The sequence below is a fragment of the Oreochromis niloticus genome, linkage group LG4 (assembly GCF_001858045.2).
Source record: "Oreochromis niloticus isolate F11D_XX linkage group LG4, O_niloticus_UMD_NMBU, whole genome shotgun sequence".
NCBI lineage: Eukaryota > Metazoa > Chordata > Actinopteri > Cichliformes > Cichlidae > Oreochromis > Oreochromis niloticus.
In genome coordinates, this window is record NC_031969.2 from 23,888,637 (window position 1) to 23,905,922 (window position 17,286).

A 17,286-nucleotide genomic window follows, 5' to 3' on the forward strand; every position below is an offset into this window, starting at 1 on the left:
TCTAAGGGAGAGGCCAGCCACCCTTCATAGGAAGCTCATTTCTGCTGCTTGTATCCGCAATCTCGTTCTTTCAGTCACTACTCACAGCTCGTGATCATAGGTGAGGGTAGGGACGTAGATCGACCGGTCAATTGGGAGCTTCGCTTACACACTCAGCTCTCTCTTCACCACAACAGACCGGTACAGCGTCCGCATCACTGCAGCCAAAGCACCAATCCGTCTGTCAATCTCTCGCTCCCTTCTCCCGTCACTTGTGAACAAGACCCCGAGATACTTAAACTCTAATATTTAAAGACTAAAAAGAAGCTGCCTTGTGAGGAGAATGAAAAAGAAATAAAAATAATAAATGAAAACAGATTTTAATCCAAATAGAGGATACTGTTAACAGTTTCCTGCTTCATAGCACTGGGTAACACAGTATTTTTATATCACAAGTGTAACTTTTTATTGTTTTGCATATTTATACTGTATTTATTTCAGGTCTATGAAGTTTAGTAATGGATCATAATCCATTTATGTATAAATATGCTTCTCATTTTCTAGCTTTTAATGAATCAATGACTTATATATAAATATGTAACTTCAAATTCAATAATGTAGTTAATCTGCAAAATACTAACAAATCTAAATTGTATCAATGAGTGTGATACGCAGAACCGAATGCAGCAAAGATCCTAAGCATTGCCATTGGCTTGTGCAATATTAGACATTTGACACACAGGAACAAAACTGTATTGTCCACGTTTTTTCTGCCAGTTGTGAAAAAAGACCATGAGGAGAGTAAGACCGATGATCAATAGAGCAAGCAAAGCCCAAATGGCTGGAAAGAGGACTTTACTGGTATTGCCTGTAAGACCAACAAAATAAAACAACATGTGACTTCTATTTAATACATCATGCCATGCATTGTTGAAATTAAACATCAGTAATTTTTACTTCGTACATTTCCATAACTGTTTTGCACAGAGTCAGTAATCATACCTGTTATCATCAGTGTGATAAATCGTGTATTTCTCCCAACTTTATTCTCTGCAACACAAACGTAAAAACCAGCATTGGTAGACGTGGCTCTAGTGATAGTGACTATCTTCTGGTGCCCCTCAGTGGTTATGTTTGAATTCACAGCAGCCGTGTAAAGCCATCTGATGTTTGAGGGTGGGTTACTGTCAGCACTACAGCTTAAAGTAACATCCTCACCCTGGAGCACCTCCTTGCTTTCATTTCCTTCCTTGAATTCAGGGGCATCTGGAAAAAATACCAAATTTTGAAACAGAAATAATATCCTTCAAAATATATTATTATCTCAAAAATTATATATTTTCACTGTGGAGAAATCATAAAAAGACAATATAATTCTGAAAAATTAAAACTTACACAAAATGTCAAGATACAGTGTGTGTTCAGCTGTTCCATGTGTGTTGTGTGCATTAAGCAAGTATTTTCCACTATCATTCTTTTTCCAGCGCTGTGGGGAAACCACCTGTTTACCATCTTTAAACCAGGTGAGGGTGGGTGTAGGTAATCCTACTGGTTCACAGGTACTTTGTTGTTTATCATTCACTGTGATCTCATAGTGCTCTTTGCAGGTGAAAGAAGGACTGACTGTAAAAATTATACAGATTCATTTTCAGAGCAAATAATTGAAAACAAAATATGCTTTAGTGTGTTTTATCAATATTCGGACAAAATATAAAATGATCCAGGTCTGATGCACTCACATTCCACTGTGATATGAACTGAGGTGTCGCTTCTGCCAAGACTGTTTTCAACTACAGCCGTGTACTTTCCTGAGTCAGTCCTGGTCAGTGACTTAGATGGATTGATTAGTTTCTCCTCATAGAACCACTGAACAGTGGGAGGAGGGTTCCCATCAGGCTGACAGGATAACATGTCAATGCTGAAGGCAGCACTTTCAACAACAGTGACGTGGTCTGGACAAGCTTCCAAGAATGGTTTATCTGGGAATTAAAATCAAAATAGATTAATTTATATTTCATAGATCACAGAGCTGTGTGGTAGATCAAAAAACATGAAGTAAGTAGTTGGGACTCTTACAAAGAACAACAGCAGTGTAAGGTGGTGAGGTTACATTAGGGAGGAACTTTGGTCCTTTGGGTCCGAGGTGCAGCTCAGCCTCACATCTAAAAGTTAATCCATTGTAATTTCTCTGAGTTGAGATTCTCAGAGTAGAAAATGCGTTTACTGGAGTCATAGTGGAGTCATTAAATGTCTCTGTTTGCACAGTTTCATTGTCTCTGTACCACTTCACTGTGAGATTCTGCACAGGAGCCACATTGATGACATCACATTTCAGATCATGCTCTCTGCCCTCCACCATTGGACCACGACCCGTGTCAGACACTGACACAAAGTCTGGAGTTTCTGTAAACAAATCAAAGTGAAAAAAACCCTCAAATATAAGCATACAAAAAATATGCATTATTTCACAAATGGTGTTGCTGGTTGCAGATAGATTTTCATTTTGATTAAAACGTACTAACATTTGAATCAGAGTAATTACAGGATACTAGACACCTGCTGAGCATTTTAAGTGAAATCACCATTTTATTATAATGCAAATGTCAGTTAATGTTTATAACACCATAAAACAGTCTGTGCACATGTACTTACTATAAACAGTGATGTCTGGTTTCGCAGTATACTGCTCTCCATCAACCAAAGTAACATAGCAGAAAGGACTTGGAGCCCACTCTTCTAGTTTTTCAACCCTCCAAGTGACAACAGGAGGAGGTTTGAATCCTGTACCTCCAAATGGAGCCTCCCAGCCCATCCCTTCAACATCTGTGGCTGATGTGCTGCAGTTGATTGAAACTGGATCTCCAAATCTCACAACCATTTCAGAAGGTGTCAGTGTGAAAGGGAAACCTGCCATTCACAAAGAAATGTTTTCAGTCACAACATTCAACAGTATGTGACTATGTCTAGCCTGTTTCAGTTTAAGCGTTGTTTTCATTAAATTGCATGCTCAAAGAATGTTTTGTTTCACTCCCATTTCTTTTTGTTGCATGTTGAAGCTGTGGTTGGAGCCTTGTTAAGATCAAAACATGCTAAATATGATTTTTTGCCATTTTTCAAGTGTCCTTAAACTACATGAAACAAAACAAAAAACTAAATCAAAAAACAAGTTCAAACTACAGAAGTCACTAAGTGCCCAAGACACTAGGGGAAGAAGATCAGGAAACAGAATAACACCCAGAAACTGAACTGAAAATCTTACTCTGACGAAGGACAAAGGCAGACTGAGACAATATATACACAAGAGAGTGATTAAGGGGAGCGGAGACAAATAGGAAACACTCAGGAACTCAGGAAAAACATGGCAAGTAAACTCATCACAACTCACAAGAGACAAGAGAGTATCACAATAAAACAGGAATCGAACAAACACAAAGACCCAGACTGATACGAACCTGATGCAGAAAAAGAGCAAACAAACACAGAGACAAAATGCTGATTAATCACAGAGACAAGACAAACAGCTGGACAAGAGAGGAAACTTGCACTAATACAGAAGAGCTAAGAGCTAAGCTAATTCAGAAGCATTAAGGAAATGACATTAAATTAGAGACACTAAATACCAGAGAACTAGAACATAAATTATTAATTATTTACGCAAAAGTAAATCAAAAACCACCAAAAATCAAAACACATAACCCAAGATCCTACCAACAAAGTTTTGTAAATGGTGCTAGATTCTGATGATTTACTGATGAAGTTTAAACCACAAATAACACTTTTAACTTGAAAATGTTAAATGTTAAAAATTCAGATGTTATATCAGTGACAATTTTCATTTTTGTGATTTTAATTTGAATCTCATTAAAAGAGAAGTATTTACAAAGCACCATTATTTTCAGTTTGTAGTTACCCTCGTGGGTAACATGTGGAGATTGTGACCTTTGAAACTAAATGCTAGCCATGAACTGAAAGTGAAGTTAAAAAAGAAAGTAAAACGTTTTGTTCTTAACCGCCAAATGAAATACTATCCAACATGTCATATCACCACGCTGTTTTATTGTGAACGTTTTGCGTCCCTTGTTCAGTCTGTTTAGTTTTGCTTGTCATTTCTAATTTGTCTCAGCTGTGTTTCCCACATGTTTTCTGTTCCCTCGTCATTTTATTGTGTATTTAAGCCCTCTGTTTCCCTCTGTCACATTTTCCCTCATGGTTGTGTGTTTTTCTATGTACTTCCCTGTGTGTTTAATTCTCATAATTTCCCGGTGTAGTTTTGTATTATTTTCTATTCAGCTAAAAAAAGGCTGTGTTTTGAGTTCATGTCCAGGATATATGAGTCTGCATTTTGGTCCTTTCCCGCCTCCATTACACAGCCAGTTTATGACACATAGAGGTCTTAAGCACTCACCACACACTGAAAAGATGAGCATGAGGAAGCCCAGCATCCAGACAAGCAGCATGTTTAGTCAGCATACAGGATGACGCAGATGGATGGAGGAGGTGAAGCCTGTTTCAGGATTGTCCAGCAGAAGTTCAGTTTCAGGATTTGCATTAGATATCCTGCAGTACAGGATAAGTTATCTTTACAGGTCCCCAAATAGTTTGTCTTAATGATTATCCTACAATCACATTTGCTTTTTTTAAAAAACAAACCCAAACAAACAAACTTGAATTTTAAATCTGTAATGAAAATCTGCACTTCAATTACATCTTGACGGTTTGATTTTTTACATCTATTGAATATAGTCAGAATTACAACATTTATCATTGTCTAAAAACTTAAACATCTGGCTGAATAAATTTCCAGTTACAACTATGACAAGTACAGTCATCCATGTCATCAATAGTGGGCAAATATCTGCCCAACTTATCTTTTTAAATAATAGTAGATATAATACAATATGTTTTTTAGTTTTTTTTAATTAGATTGTTTACGTCTATACGAAAGACACATGGAAGAGAAAATAATTGTAAAGCTCAAGATTCAGACAAAATCTAAACATTAAAAAAAGTATCCAGGATTAACTTTAAAAAGCTTCACTTTCCACAAAAGCAATATGTTAGTAATGTGAAAAACACTCTTTGTTTCAACTACTCAATGTTAAAGAAAAAACTGGGAAAACACAGGGCGGTAACTGTGAACGCAAAGTTCTGCAAACACAAGAGAGTTTCTACGCATTCACTCCTTGCCAGAGTACCTCTGATGTTAACACAGATTCTATAAAAGATTGATGCAGCCACCAAGCCTGTCATGAAGACTCGAGTTGATAACACTGTGCACACACTTCTGTGTTGCTTTTGTTGATATGGATGAATCACATGCTCCACATGAGAGACATGCAGCTACTTTGACTGAGCTAATGCTTGAAGTTGATTGTGGTGGTGGCTACTATGTACACTCTGTTAGGACAAGAGGTGAGAGAATTTGTTACTTTTTCACTTACAATACATGTAATAATTAATTAATGCAAATATAACTTTAAGCGTGTCTATTTTTTTGCTTTCTGCCTGCCACCAAGAAAAGTTTATCAGCACTTATGGTCCTACCAGTGGAAACTAACCACTGGTAACACAAATGACCTACTTTTGGAGGAGGAAAGAAAATGTACAGCACACACACCAGGTTAGTTATAGTTGACTGAAACTTCATCTGCTGCACCTCACATATTTCTATGAGAGCAGATGGTGACTTTGAGCAACAGTGCTGCAAGGGCAAATTTAGAAACAATGTTTAAATTTAAGTATAGCTAATACCCACACATGCTCTTCTTGTATGAGGAGTGACATGTTGAGATATTGCAAAACTTTCACTTTCACTATGACACACAAAGATCCCCTAGTTTGAACATTGCTGGATTTTTATGTGAAACATGATAGGAAATTTTAGGATTCTGATTTTCTCTGTTTCAAGTTGATTTCTGTAATATACTTACACATCTCTATTATTGCTAATTTATATTGTAATATATCTATATCACGACTAAAGCACTTTCTGGATGGATGCAAACTGCATTTCGTTGCCCTGTACCTGTGACATGTGCAATGACAATAAAGTTGAATTCTAATTCTAATTCTAATTTGGCTGACTGGAAGGCTCCACGCCATCCTGTTTTTGTCTTATAGATATATTCGTCTGTGCAAGTTATCTTTTGCATGGAATGTTCTGACTGTAATCTGTGACCATGATGGGTAGATAATGTGTTTCTATGATTCTATGCTTGTTGTCATTCTTTGTCAAAAGCTACGCAGACTGCTGGTATACTCTGTACTGTTGTTTGACCCCTTTGCAAAGAGAAATTAAAACCTCACAAAGACAAGCTGTTTGTGTAGATCAGTTTCTTTCAGATTTCCATAACACCACTGAACTTGACACCCTTGGACCTTTGGCTGTGCATAGCTCTGTCCATAAAAATTACAAACAGAATGGTTGATAAATGGCCGCCCTGGCAGAGTTAATTCATCTGTTTGGAATTATGGTTATAAAATTTAAATAAGATCTATATTATTAAAAGAATGAGCAGAAAAGACTGTTTTTGTTTTTTTGTTTTGTTTTGTTTTGTTTTGTTTTGTTTTGTTTTTTTTGTTTTTTGTTTTGTTTTGTTTTGTTTTTGGTGCTGTTTAGGCTCCGTCTTATTACAAATTTGTTATACAGGGCATTAACTATGAACAGTTTTTGTCTTGGATAACTTTTGCAAAGTAGACAAAAAATTCGTTTGACTTTTTACTCAAGTTAGAACCTTACTGAACTACCTTATAGTGCCAGAGTTTGTCATGATCGTGTAATTTTAAGAGTTTTTGAAATTTAGCAGTTGTGTTTTTTGTCTGGGTTCTGATTTCTATTGTTTTTTCAGGTTTTCTGGTTCCTACTGTTTACTGTGTAAGTTTCATTCTTTTTCATTAGTATTCTGTTCCTCTTCTGTTCTGCGTATATTCTTTTAGTACTAGTTATTTGTTCTCCCAGTCTTCCCTCTGTGCGGTAAATGTCCTTTGAATTTAGCTTGATATTCAGTAATGTACAACATACTAAGAAACTAAAACTTTAAGTTAAATGATAAAGAGTACAGAGTATAATGTCTGAATTCAAAATATATTAAAGTAAAAGCATAAAGTAGCAATACAATACTTAAATGTTAGGAGATGTACTCATCTACATTCGGAATGGTCCTGTCCTCCAATGGTGTCGGGCATTAAACAGTACTAACAAAACTATATTACTACTTTAAGGCACTTCTAAGTTGGTTTCACTTTTCATATCGTGACCATTAGCTTCTCACTTCTTTCGTCACCTTGCAGAAAAAATCTATGTTAATGAGACTGACAATTTCATACATACAAACGAGGCAGATAGACTCACCCAAAGCCCTGTGCCCAAATCAACGGTCACTTGTTTGGCCAAACTTTCAGATTATTTCTCTCACACAAAAAAAGAAAGAAAAAAAATCTTTCCAAAGTTATCCCAACAGCTTGGAGGACGTCCCAAGGGAGTATAATCTCAGCATGATGTAAACCTGCTCCGGCGTTTCTTTCTTCAGTTCAAACACGAAATCAACACCATGATCCGACATTTAATTCGGGCTGCCAGTCAGGCATTTCTTGTTCTTCCAAAAAAAATTTTACATTGTGAAAAAAACAGGAACAAACTAGTTTTCGCATCCGCATCAAGCGAAAATACTACTAGTCTGTGTCGCATCTTGATAGCCTGCACTGGTCAATGTTATACTTCTGCATTTATAGTGTACTTTTTTAAAAAGTACACTATAAAAAGCGTATAAAAAGCATTCCTCGAGATACAAGCTCCGGGAATTCTGTGCTTCGCTGATTCTGTGCTTCGCTTGGGTTTTATATTGCATGGGCTGTGATTTTAATCTGTGGCTGTATTCTTTCTCGATGTAAGTTTTTGTTGTAAAAGTCGCGTTTTACTTAGAGCTGAGCGAGTTCATGTCCTTGAAGGACACTGTCGTCAGCCAATCAGGACAGGGAGCCACCAGGAAGGGACCAATGAAGTAGTCTGGTGGGAGGGACAGAGACACGGTGCAGAGAGACCTTGCTGTGGGGCAGGAGGAGAGGTGGGGAGGTGGGGAGGTTCTCGTCCAGCCTTGTGAGGTGAACGACTGGAACTGATAGAGACGGAGAAATACAGAAGTGCAAAACTAGCGGAACCACGAGAGAATCGGTTGCGGATAGAGTTTTGATCTGTGCTCAACTATTAATGTTCTTATAAGGAAATTAAATCCAAATTTGGTGCTTCGGAGCAAATGACTGCAGGTTGTTCATCCTTTGCACAGGGGGTCAGTGTGCAGCACGCTATAGATTGAAGAACACAGGTTAGTGCAAGTCCAAGTCGGGAGGGATCTGATCCTCCAAATTTCTTGTGGGCCTGATCAGTGGGTTTTGATTGCACTTTAAGCATTGTGTTAGGGAGCCTTTGAGTATAAAGACTTTTTGTTCAGTCAATTGCCCGAGACCCATAGCTTTGGGTTTTGCTTTTTCTTGTGATTGTTGTTTTTAATGTTTTATGTTTTATAAATAATTTTTAGATTTACTAATGAGAGTCTTTCGTGACAAGCATAAGGAGGCACACAGGTTCAGCATAATCAAAACCCAAGGCTCGGACTGAAGCAAACATTATGCCCCTTTAGCATAATGGATATCAACTAAAACATAGTTTTTCATCTTTCACTGTCTGAGAAACCTCTAAACTACTGGCATGTATTGGTCATTGTAAAATAGTCTGTTTGGTCAGAATTCACCTGTAATGACTTGTTAAAGGCTTTTAAAAGGAAAAAGAAAAAGCATATCCTCATCTTGTTTATTTAAGTATTTATTTTGAATTAACTGAAAATAAAACCTAAGGAAATCATCACTTTACACACTGACTAATACTGGGAGACACCCACCTTTTTGAATCAAATCATTAAGGATTCATAATTAAGTTCTGATGCATGAAAATAGGCTATTTTGTTTAAATCCCGTGACATGATATGGCCGAACAATGTACACAACTCATATTTCAAGACTAAAAAGAAGCTGCCTTGTGAGGAGAAAGAAAAAGACAGCAAAATATAAAAATAAGATTTTATTCCAAATAGAGTACACAAGTGTTTCTGAATAAACATTTTAATATACAGGTTTGATTAATAGTCCTTAAAATGGCTTGTATGTAACACAGCAGAAATAATAAGACTGTTGTGAACCTGTTAAAGTGAAATATAACTCTGGAAAATGATGAAGTACTGTTCTTAAAGTGAGATTGTCACTTCTATATCGTCATAGTCGGCCAGCAGACCTTAGCAGGCAAAGTGTGCTTCAAGTGCATTAGCTATGCGAAAGAAATAGAAATTGTATTTGTGACAATAAATTAATTGGACTTTAAATTTTAATGTATTTTTGAGATAAGAGGGGATGCAAAAAGTAATGTAGGCCTACAAATTTTTTAATGAATAGGCTTTGTATTGAGGCTTATTTATTAGTTGCTTGCTTTGAGTTTATAATATATTGTATTTGGTGATGCATGAGATATATTTGGGTAACCTGAACAAATCGTTAATGTTACCACATTACCATTGTTAATGTGAACAAATGTTGAGATATTGTTACAATGGTCACTGTGTATTTCAAGTACAACTAGAGAAGAACATTCATGAACATGAGTCACTCTATCGTGCTTCAGTTCTCATGTAATGATATTCATGCACTTCTTGGCAATGTATTAACATCTGTCGTGCCATACCTTTCAAAGAGATGCTGGTCATCATAGAAAGAGATTGAGTTTGTCTCTCTTTGTTTAAGGAAGTAGAATAAATCCTGCGATCAAAGCTGTAAACAAGTACATGATCCATTCTTCTGTATTTTAATAAACAGTTGCAGGATTTTGGATCACCTCCCTCCCTGAAACCCACCAGGCCAGGGGGCAAAATTTGATGTGCAGAACAGAATTTATTAAAAATCCCAAGCTTTTCCATTGGTTTGTGCAGTAGTCAAAGGGATATTTGAGACATTTGGCACTTTGACAGGAAAAAAACTGTAATGTCCACGTTTTTTTTGGCAAATGCGACAACAGACCACAAGAAGAATCAGACTGATGATCAATAGAGTGAGCGACACCCAAATGATTGGAAATAGGATTTTACTGCTTTTACCTGTAAGAGAAACGAAATTCAAAACATAAGATTAATTTAATTTCTCAATTCCATCCATTGTTGAAATTGAACATCAGTAATCTTTCACTTTCTACATTCCCATAGCTCTTCTGCACTGAGTCAATAATCATACCTGTTATCATCAGTGTGATGAATCTTTTATTTCTCCCAACTTTATTCTCTGCAACACAAATGTAATAACCAGCATTGGTAGACGTGGCTCTAGTGATAGTGATTATCTTCTGGTGCCCCTCAGTGGTCACGTTTGAATTCTCAGCAGCTGTGTAGATCCATCTGATGTTTGAGGGTGGGTTACTGTCAGCACTACAGCTTAAAGTAACATTCTCACCCTGCAGCACCTCCTTGCTTTCATTTCCTTCCTTGAACTCAGGGGCATCTGGAAAAAATACAAAATTTTGAAACAGAAATAATATCCTTCAAAATATACTATCATCTCAAATTACCTATTTTCACTGTTGAGAAATCAATAAAAAGACAATATCATTCTGAAAAATTAAAACTTACACAAAATTTTAAGATACAGTGTATGTTCAGCTTTTCCGTGTGTGTTGTTTGCATTAAGCAAGTATTTTCCACTATCATTCTTTTTCCAGCGCTGTGGGGAAACCACCTGTTTACCATCTTTAAGCCAGGTAAGGGTGGGTGTAGGTAATCCTACTGGTTCACAGATACTTTGAGGTTTATCATTCACTGTGATCTCATAGTGCTCTTTGCAGGTGAAGGAAGGACTCACTGTAAAAATTGTATCAGATTCATTTTCAGAGTAAATAATTGAAAACAAAATATTATCTTGTCAATACTTTAATGTGTTTTATCAATATTTGGCTAAAATATAAAATGATCCAGGTCTGATGCACTCACGTTCCACTGTGATATGAACTGAGGTGTTGCTTCTGCCAAGACTGTTTTCAAGTACAGCCGTGTACTTTCCTGAGTCAGTCCTGGTCAGTGGCTTAGATGGATTGATGAGTTTCTCCTCATAGAACCACTGAACAGTGGGAGGAGGGCTCCCATCAGGTTGACAAGGTAACATGTCAATGCTGAAGGCAGCATTTTCAACAACAGTGACGTGGTGTGGACAAGCTTCCATGAATGGTTTATCTGGGAATTAAAATCAAAATAATTTATATTTCATAGATCACAGAGCTGTGTGGTAGATCAGAAACATGAAGTAAGTAGTTGGGACTCTTACAGAGAACAACAGCAGTGTAAGGTGGTGAGGTTACATTAGGGAGGAACTTTGGTCCTTTGGGTCCGAGGTGCAGCTCAGCCTCACATCTAAAAGTTAATCCATTGTAATCTCTCTGAGTAGAGATTCTCAGAGTAGAAAATGCGTTTACTGGAGTCATAGTGGAGTCATTAAATGTCTCTGTTTTCACAGTTTCATTGCCTCTGTACCATGTCACTGTGAGATTTTGAACAGGAGCCACATTGATGACATCACATTTCAGATCATACTCTCTGCCCTCCACCATTGGACCACGACCCATGTCAGACACTGACACAAAGTCTGGAGTTTCTGTAAATAAATAAATTGAATTGTTGCTATATTATATTACAAATTTCAATTCATATAGTTTATAACACAATAAAACAGTGTTTGCACATGTACTTACTGTAAACAGTGATGACTGGCCTCACAATAATCTGGGATCCATTATTCAGAGTAACATAGCAGAAAGGACTTGGAGCCCACTCTTCTAGTTTTTCAACCCTCCAAGTGACAACAGGAGGACGTTCAAATCCTGTGCCTCCAAATGGAGCCTCCCAGCCCATTCCTTCAACATCTGTCGGTGATGTGCTGCAGTTGATTGAAATTGGATCTCCAAATCTCACAACCATTTCAGAAGGTGTCAGTGTTAAAGGGCAACCTGGTATTCACAAAGAAATGTTTTCAGTTACAGTATGTGACTGTGTCTAGCCTGTTTCAGTTTATGCGTTGTTTTCATTAAATTGCATGCTCAAAAGAAGAAGAACCTGCTATTCACAAGCAAACATATTCACAGTTAGCGAGGATTTGGTATAAAATAAGAAATAGGTCAGCAGTATTATCTAAATGATCCACAAGAATATTAGATGTAGATTAAACAAAGAGGAATACCTTTTGGTTCAACATGAACATTGATTGTGTTGGTTATGTTTCCCAAATAATTGGTAGCTGTGCAAGTGCAAGTTGTGTTGTGCTTTACTCGGGTGATATTGAGACTGTTTGCATTCTCCAACATAATCTCCCCATCACAAGTCCAGTTATAGACAGGAGGAAGGTTTCCCACAGCTTCACAGCTCAAAGTGATATTATTACCCTCAAGTGAAGAGAAGGCTTTAGTACTCTCTGTGTTTAGTTCTGGAGCATCTGAAGAGAAAAACATTTTTTTGTTCAGCTTTATATTTGCACAACAGATAGCTAAATTGACAATAATTTATTTGATCTAAGCCAAAAATGAAAATTAAAGCATCTTCTTCATTTTTTTAAAAAACATTTATTTTTTTTGATAATTTTAATATACTTTCTCTCTTTTTGCCTCTGTATTAGTATAAGTATTTTGAATTGCTTCAGTATGAAAGGTGCTATACAAGTAAACCTATATTGCCTTGCCTTCTGTCTTGAAAGAGGAGGATGTTTACTCACAGTGTGCTGAGACCTTTTGTGTTTGAGAAATGGCAGGAGTCTTTTGTTCTTGTCGTCCAAAATTCAGCTGCGCTTCACATCTGAACTCCACTACATTTTCTTCTCTGCTGATGTTGACTCTCAGAATAGAGGACACATTTACTGGTGTTTTTATTGTGTCATTGAAGATTTGTGTCTCGATACTTTCATTGTTTTTGTACCAGCTAACAGTCAGGTACTGAACAGGTGCAACATTGATGATGTCACACTGCAGTCTGTACTGTGTTTCTTTTCCCATCACATTTTCAAGCTGTACAGAATAAACAACTTCTGGATTCTCTGCCAAACAAAGTTAGATAACAGTTAGTTACACATGATCGTTGCTTTTAGTTTTCTTAGCATTGTTCTGTATTCATTTCAAATTAAACTTACTGAATGTAATAACTTGAAGGTCCTTGCTGCATTCATGAGACTCATTTAGTTTTACTTTGCACTTGATCTTCACATTCCAGTCTGACAGTGACACTGACTGGGAGATATTCATTTGTTCTTCTATGATGTGAGAGGTTTCATTTCCAACTGTAAAGTACATCCCTTTATGTTTAGCTAATGTTGTGCTGCAGTTTACAGTGACAGGATTTCCTCCATATTCTTCTATAATCTCATGTGGACTCAGAATAAGAGGATTGTCCTCTGGTGGGCATATGCTGTCAGCATCTGTAAATAGACAAGATTGATGTGCTTATTAGGTTTTATTTGTCCTGCTTCACATTTTTCACACTAAGTATTAATAATAAACAGTACAAAACAAAATCAAAAAGCATCAGTAATATATAGTAAAATGCAGAATATTAAAATAGAGCCACTCATTTGCCTCAACTGTTTTTAAACATATTCATTTTCAGAGGTTCAGAAATCATTGAAAAATTGACCACATGAGGCCCAGTGAGATCTCAGTGCAAGTAAAGAAGGCCAATATTACAATGACAAAGCAAAATAAATCAGAGATATTAAAAATTTTGTTTGGTGTCCTAGTCATATGTAATAATTCTTAAAAAGATAGAATGCACTGGCCAGCCCAGGAATACCAAAAGTCCTAAAAGACAGAAGACAACATTTAACATTTCAAGGACCCTCTAGGATGTTGCCACATTATTAACGTCTACATCTAAGAGACACCTTCATGAATCAAAACACAGAGTGTTCACAATAAGATGCAAAAAGAAATATATATCTTTGGAAAGAAACTGTGCTAAATACTGATTAAAACTAATAAAACATTTTAATTCATTTTGAAATTAAAGTGCATTTATATGTTGTCTGTTATTTAAACACTATAAATAAATATAGTACTAAATAAGTACACCCCTACTGCTTTCATAAGTTTTAAGAGGGTAAATGGCATCCACATGGTGCTAATCAAATCCATGAGGATGTTTAACTGATCATCAAGCAAATTCAACCCAAAGTCAGACTGTACATTGCTCAGGTAAAGTCCAATAAAAAAAGAGCTGCACGTCAGACTCTACAAAGCCTCACTCAGCATGTTAGATGTTAAAGATCATGAGAGTACAAATAGAAATTGGATCATGCAACAGGACAAATGTCCCGAGCACTCCAGCAAATAAACAAAAATGTTCTTAAGTACAAGGCTGTATTCAACATTTTTTTCATCATCATTTTTGGAGGGATAACCCAGGCAATTTTGATCAGGCTCTACAACGGTTACTAGGCTGTATGCTTGTCATCCTCTATCTTATCAAATTTATTGGTATAATGAGCAGTGTGGTGGCTTCTTTGTGGCTATGTTTGCAGAGTGATCGATTTAATTATTGCAGAGAGGGCATTTGCATTACTATGGTCAGTTGGATATAGTGTCCTTTTAATTCTGGGGTAAGAGACATTTGGCGCATTATTCCTGTCGACCGCAAATTATAAAACTAGATGCTAAAGCCATTGTTTTATTTCTAGGACTTGAGTGATTTCATGCCCTGTGTCTTGCTGGTGTTTACCTGCATATGGTATTTATATTGGCTCATTTGGTGACTTGCTCCAATCACCACAGAGCGCGCCATATGGACATTCCTTTTTCAAGTGTTTGCACTAGGATGAATTGTTATAATGACCACCTGTGGAATCTAACTTACTATTTGACGTGTGTACTTTTTATTTTCTTTGTCTTAAAAGCGTGTGTGTGTGTGTGTGTGTGTGTGTGTGTGTGTGTGTGTGTGTGTGTGTGTGATGTTTTCATATTGTTTGCCTGGAAGACATTTTAGTTATGATAGGTTGTGTCACAGTTAACTTATATTGTGACCCAGACTGGAATTATAATTCGTTTTTAACAAATGTATTGAAGGTATTTTAATATTGGAAACAACCTGCTTTAGTAGTGCACTTTCAAACCAGTGTAGTCTTTTGGTTAGGATGTTTGAAAACACTCTATATATTTCCTAGGGGTGGAATTCCACTAGGTGGCGTGGTCGCAGCTTAATCATAACATCTCTGACCGCCTCACTACACACACACACACAAAAAAAAAAATAATTACCCACAACTATGTGAGAAACTGATAACATTGTAAAGAAAGTGGTTACTGCAAGTCATTGCTGCTAAAGGTTTTTTAAAAGCTACTGAATGATGGGGTATAATTAGTCTTTCACAAGACTGCAAAGAGTCCTGAGAAAGCTTTATTTTTCATGAGACTGTAAAGTTCAATATGGCCCACGCTTTTTCAGTTTGATGAAACGGAAGTTTGTACCAGAACGCTCACCTCTCCCACTTAAAATGGGTTTTCATTTATTCTTTTAAAAGTCAGAGGTTACAATGATAATCCTTCGAATTCCATTAGTACCTCCTTAAAATGGGAGTATTTTATATTTTAAAAAAACACATGTAGAAATTATTAGTTTTAGTTTGCTTTTTTGTGCAGTTACCACCACTGGTGACATGTCAAGATACCGAAAGTTAGGCCAAAAAGAAACTCAAAGTTAACTAAAAGGTTTTACTCCTATCAACTCAATAAAATAATCAACTTTTCAGATAGATACAGAGTTAAGGAAAATCCCTTTGTACTTAAAGAGCATCATTATTACTCACCACACAGTGAAAAGATGAGTATGAAGAAGCTTAGCATCCTGACAGACAGCATGCTTGAACAGCATGCGGGAGGAATAATGAGATGGAAGGAAGTGAGCAGTGTTTCAGGATCATCCAGACGATGTCCAGCTTAAGGACCCAGGTTAGATGAATATCAGGTCGATGAAGGAGATATGATGTCCGCCTGACAGGCTGGCAGTATCACACGCAGAAAGAAAACATAGAGGAAATTCAATGCTCTTGTGTACAGGAAACACTGTGAAACCACATCTAGAGCCAGCGCTTTGTGAAGTAACGGTAGCTTAGTGATGCCCCTCCTCCTATGTTTTCTGCCATTTTTCATTGTTCTTTCACAAAGTGCCTAATTTCTACAAAGAAGAAAAAAGTTATGTGAGATTACAGAGAAATACAAATTCTAGCACAAAAATGCACCACAGAGAGCAGATTTGTCAACCTAATCCATCTTAGTGATCATCCAGTTATTCTAAGTTGTTGTACATGTCATAGTTTTTATCTTTTTAATAAACACAGACACAGAAAGTTTGTTTCATTCTCTCTACACTTATGTGAGAATCATCCACATCATCTTTTTCTGTTTGCACATGTTCAGAATATAACCCTTTTATGCTGGTTTGATCATCATGGAAACTTGTTTGAGGGAGTAGGATCCTCCATTGAACGCCATCGTGGTAGTGGCTTCAATAGTGTCTATAGTGTATATGAGTTATTTAATGTATTAAAGTGTTCATTCAAAGGACAAAAAGTCACCGTATACTGCTCCCAGTTCCGACCTATCTTTTCTCCTCTAGATGACTTTCCACCCTCCCTGAGCTCGACTCTGCCCACACCAGACCGTGAGAACGGGCTCCACCAGACCCACATGCATCAGCTGGTACTCTGTGGTCAGTCCTGCCATGCCCTTGAGTGAAGGGAAAATATGCATCAAGGGAGAATGTACAAAAAGCAACATGCAGATACAGTTTTATAATATGTCAACATATAACATTTTGAAATTCAGTAGTATTAAATAAAAACATGAAAGGCATTTCATAAAGTTCCCTTACCACTAGGGAAGGTCTCATAAACAACATTCCTCAGTTTTGTTTAAATAAGCAATTGAATAAGCAATTGAAAACCATGGTGGTAAGATGGGCACAGCAATCTGAAAAAACAAAAACGTATACAAAGTGATCAGCCCTAATGGTCTGTCATCATGACAGGCATGCTCTCACAACCACAGCATGTGCTCTCTTTCTCTTTAGACATTTGAGGAAGTGGTGGAAAAAAAAGAAAAGAAGACACCGGAGGAAGTGGTGCAACACAAAAATTATCCACACTTTTGTGTTATACTGTTCATATCCTGTTCCTAACTGCAAGTTCAAAAGGCAAGTATTATAAAAACCACAAGTAAAACATTGTTAGTCATCATGTTTTTATCATAAAGTC

At 36.8% G+C, this 17,286-nt stretch overlaps 1 long non-coding RNA gene across 11 annotated transcripts in view; it reads right to left on the reverse strand.

Annotated features, from left to right (window-relative positions):
- Nucleotides 1-17,286, reverse strand: part of LOC106098006 (hemicentin-1) — a 68,518-nt gene continuing 51,232 nt past the window's right edge. For 9 of the 11 annotated variants that reach the window (XR_003219657.1, XR_003219654.1, XR_003219648.1 and 6 more), the window contains 2 exons: nucleotides 10,249-10,512; nucleotides 9,038-10,115 (listed from right to left, as the gene is read on the reverse strand). This is a non-coding gene — a long non-coding RNA (hemicentin-1). Of the gene's footprint in view, nucleotides 848-981; nucleotides 1,246-1,374; nucleotides 1,603-9,037; nucleotides 10,116-10,248; nucleotides 10,513-10,640; nucleotides 10,869-10,997; nucleotides 11,238-11,328; nucleotides 11,656-17,286 lie in introns of those variants that run through there. The other 2 variants (XR_003219655.1, XR_003219652.1) reach the window with 2 other exon arrangements.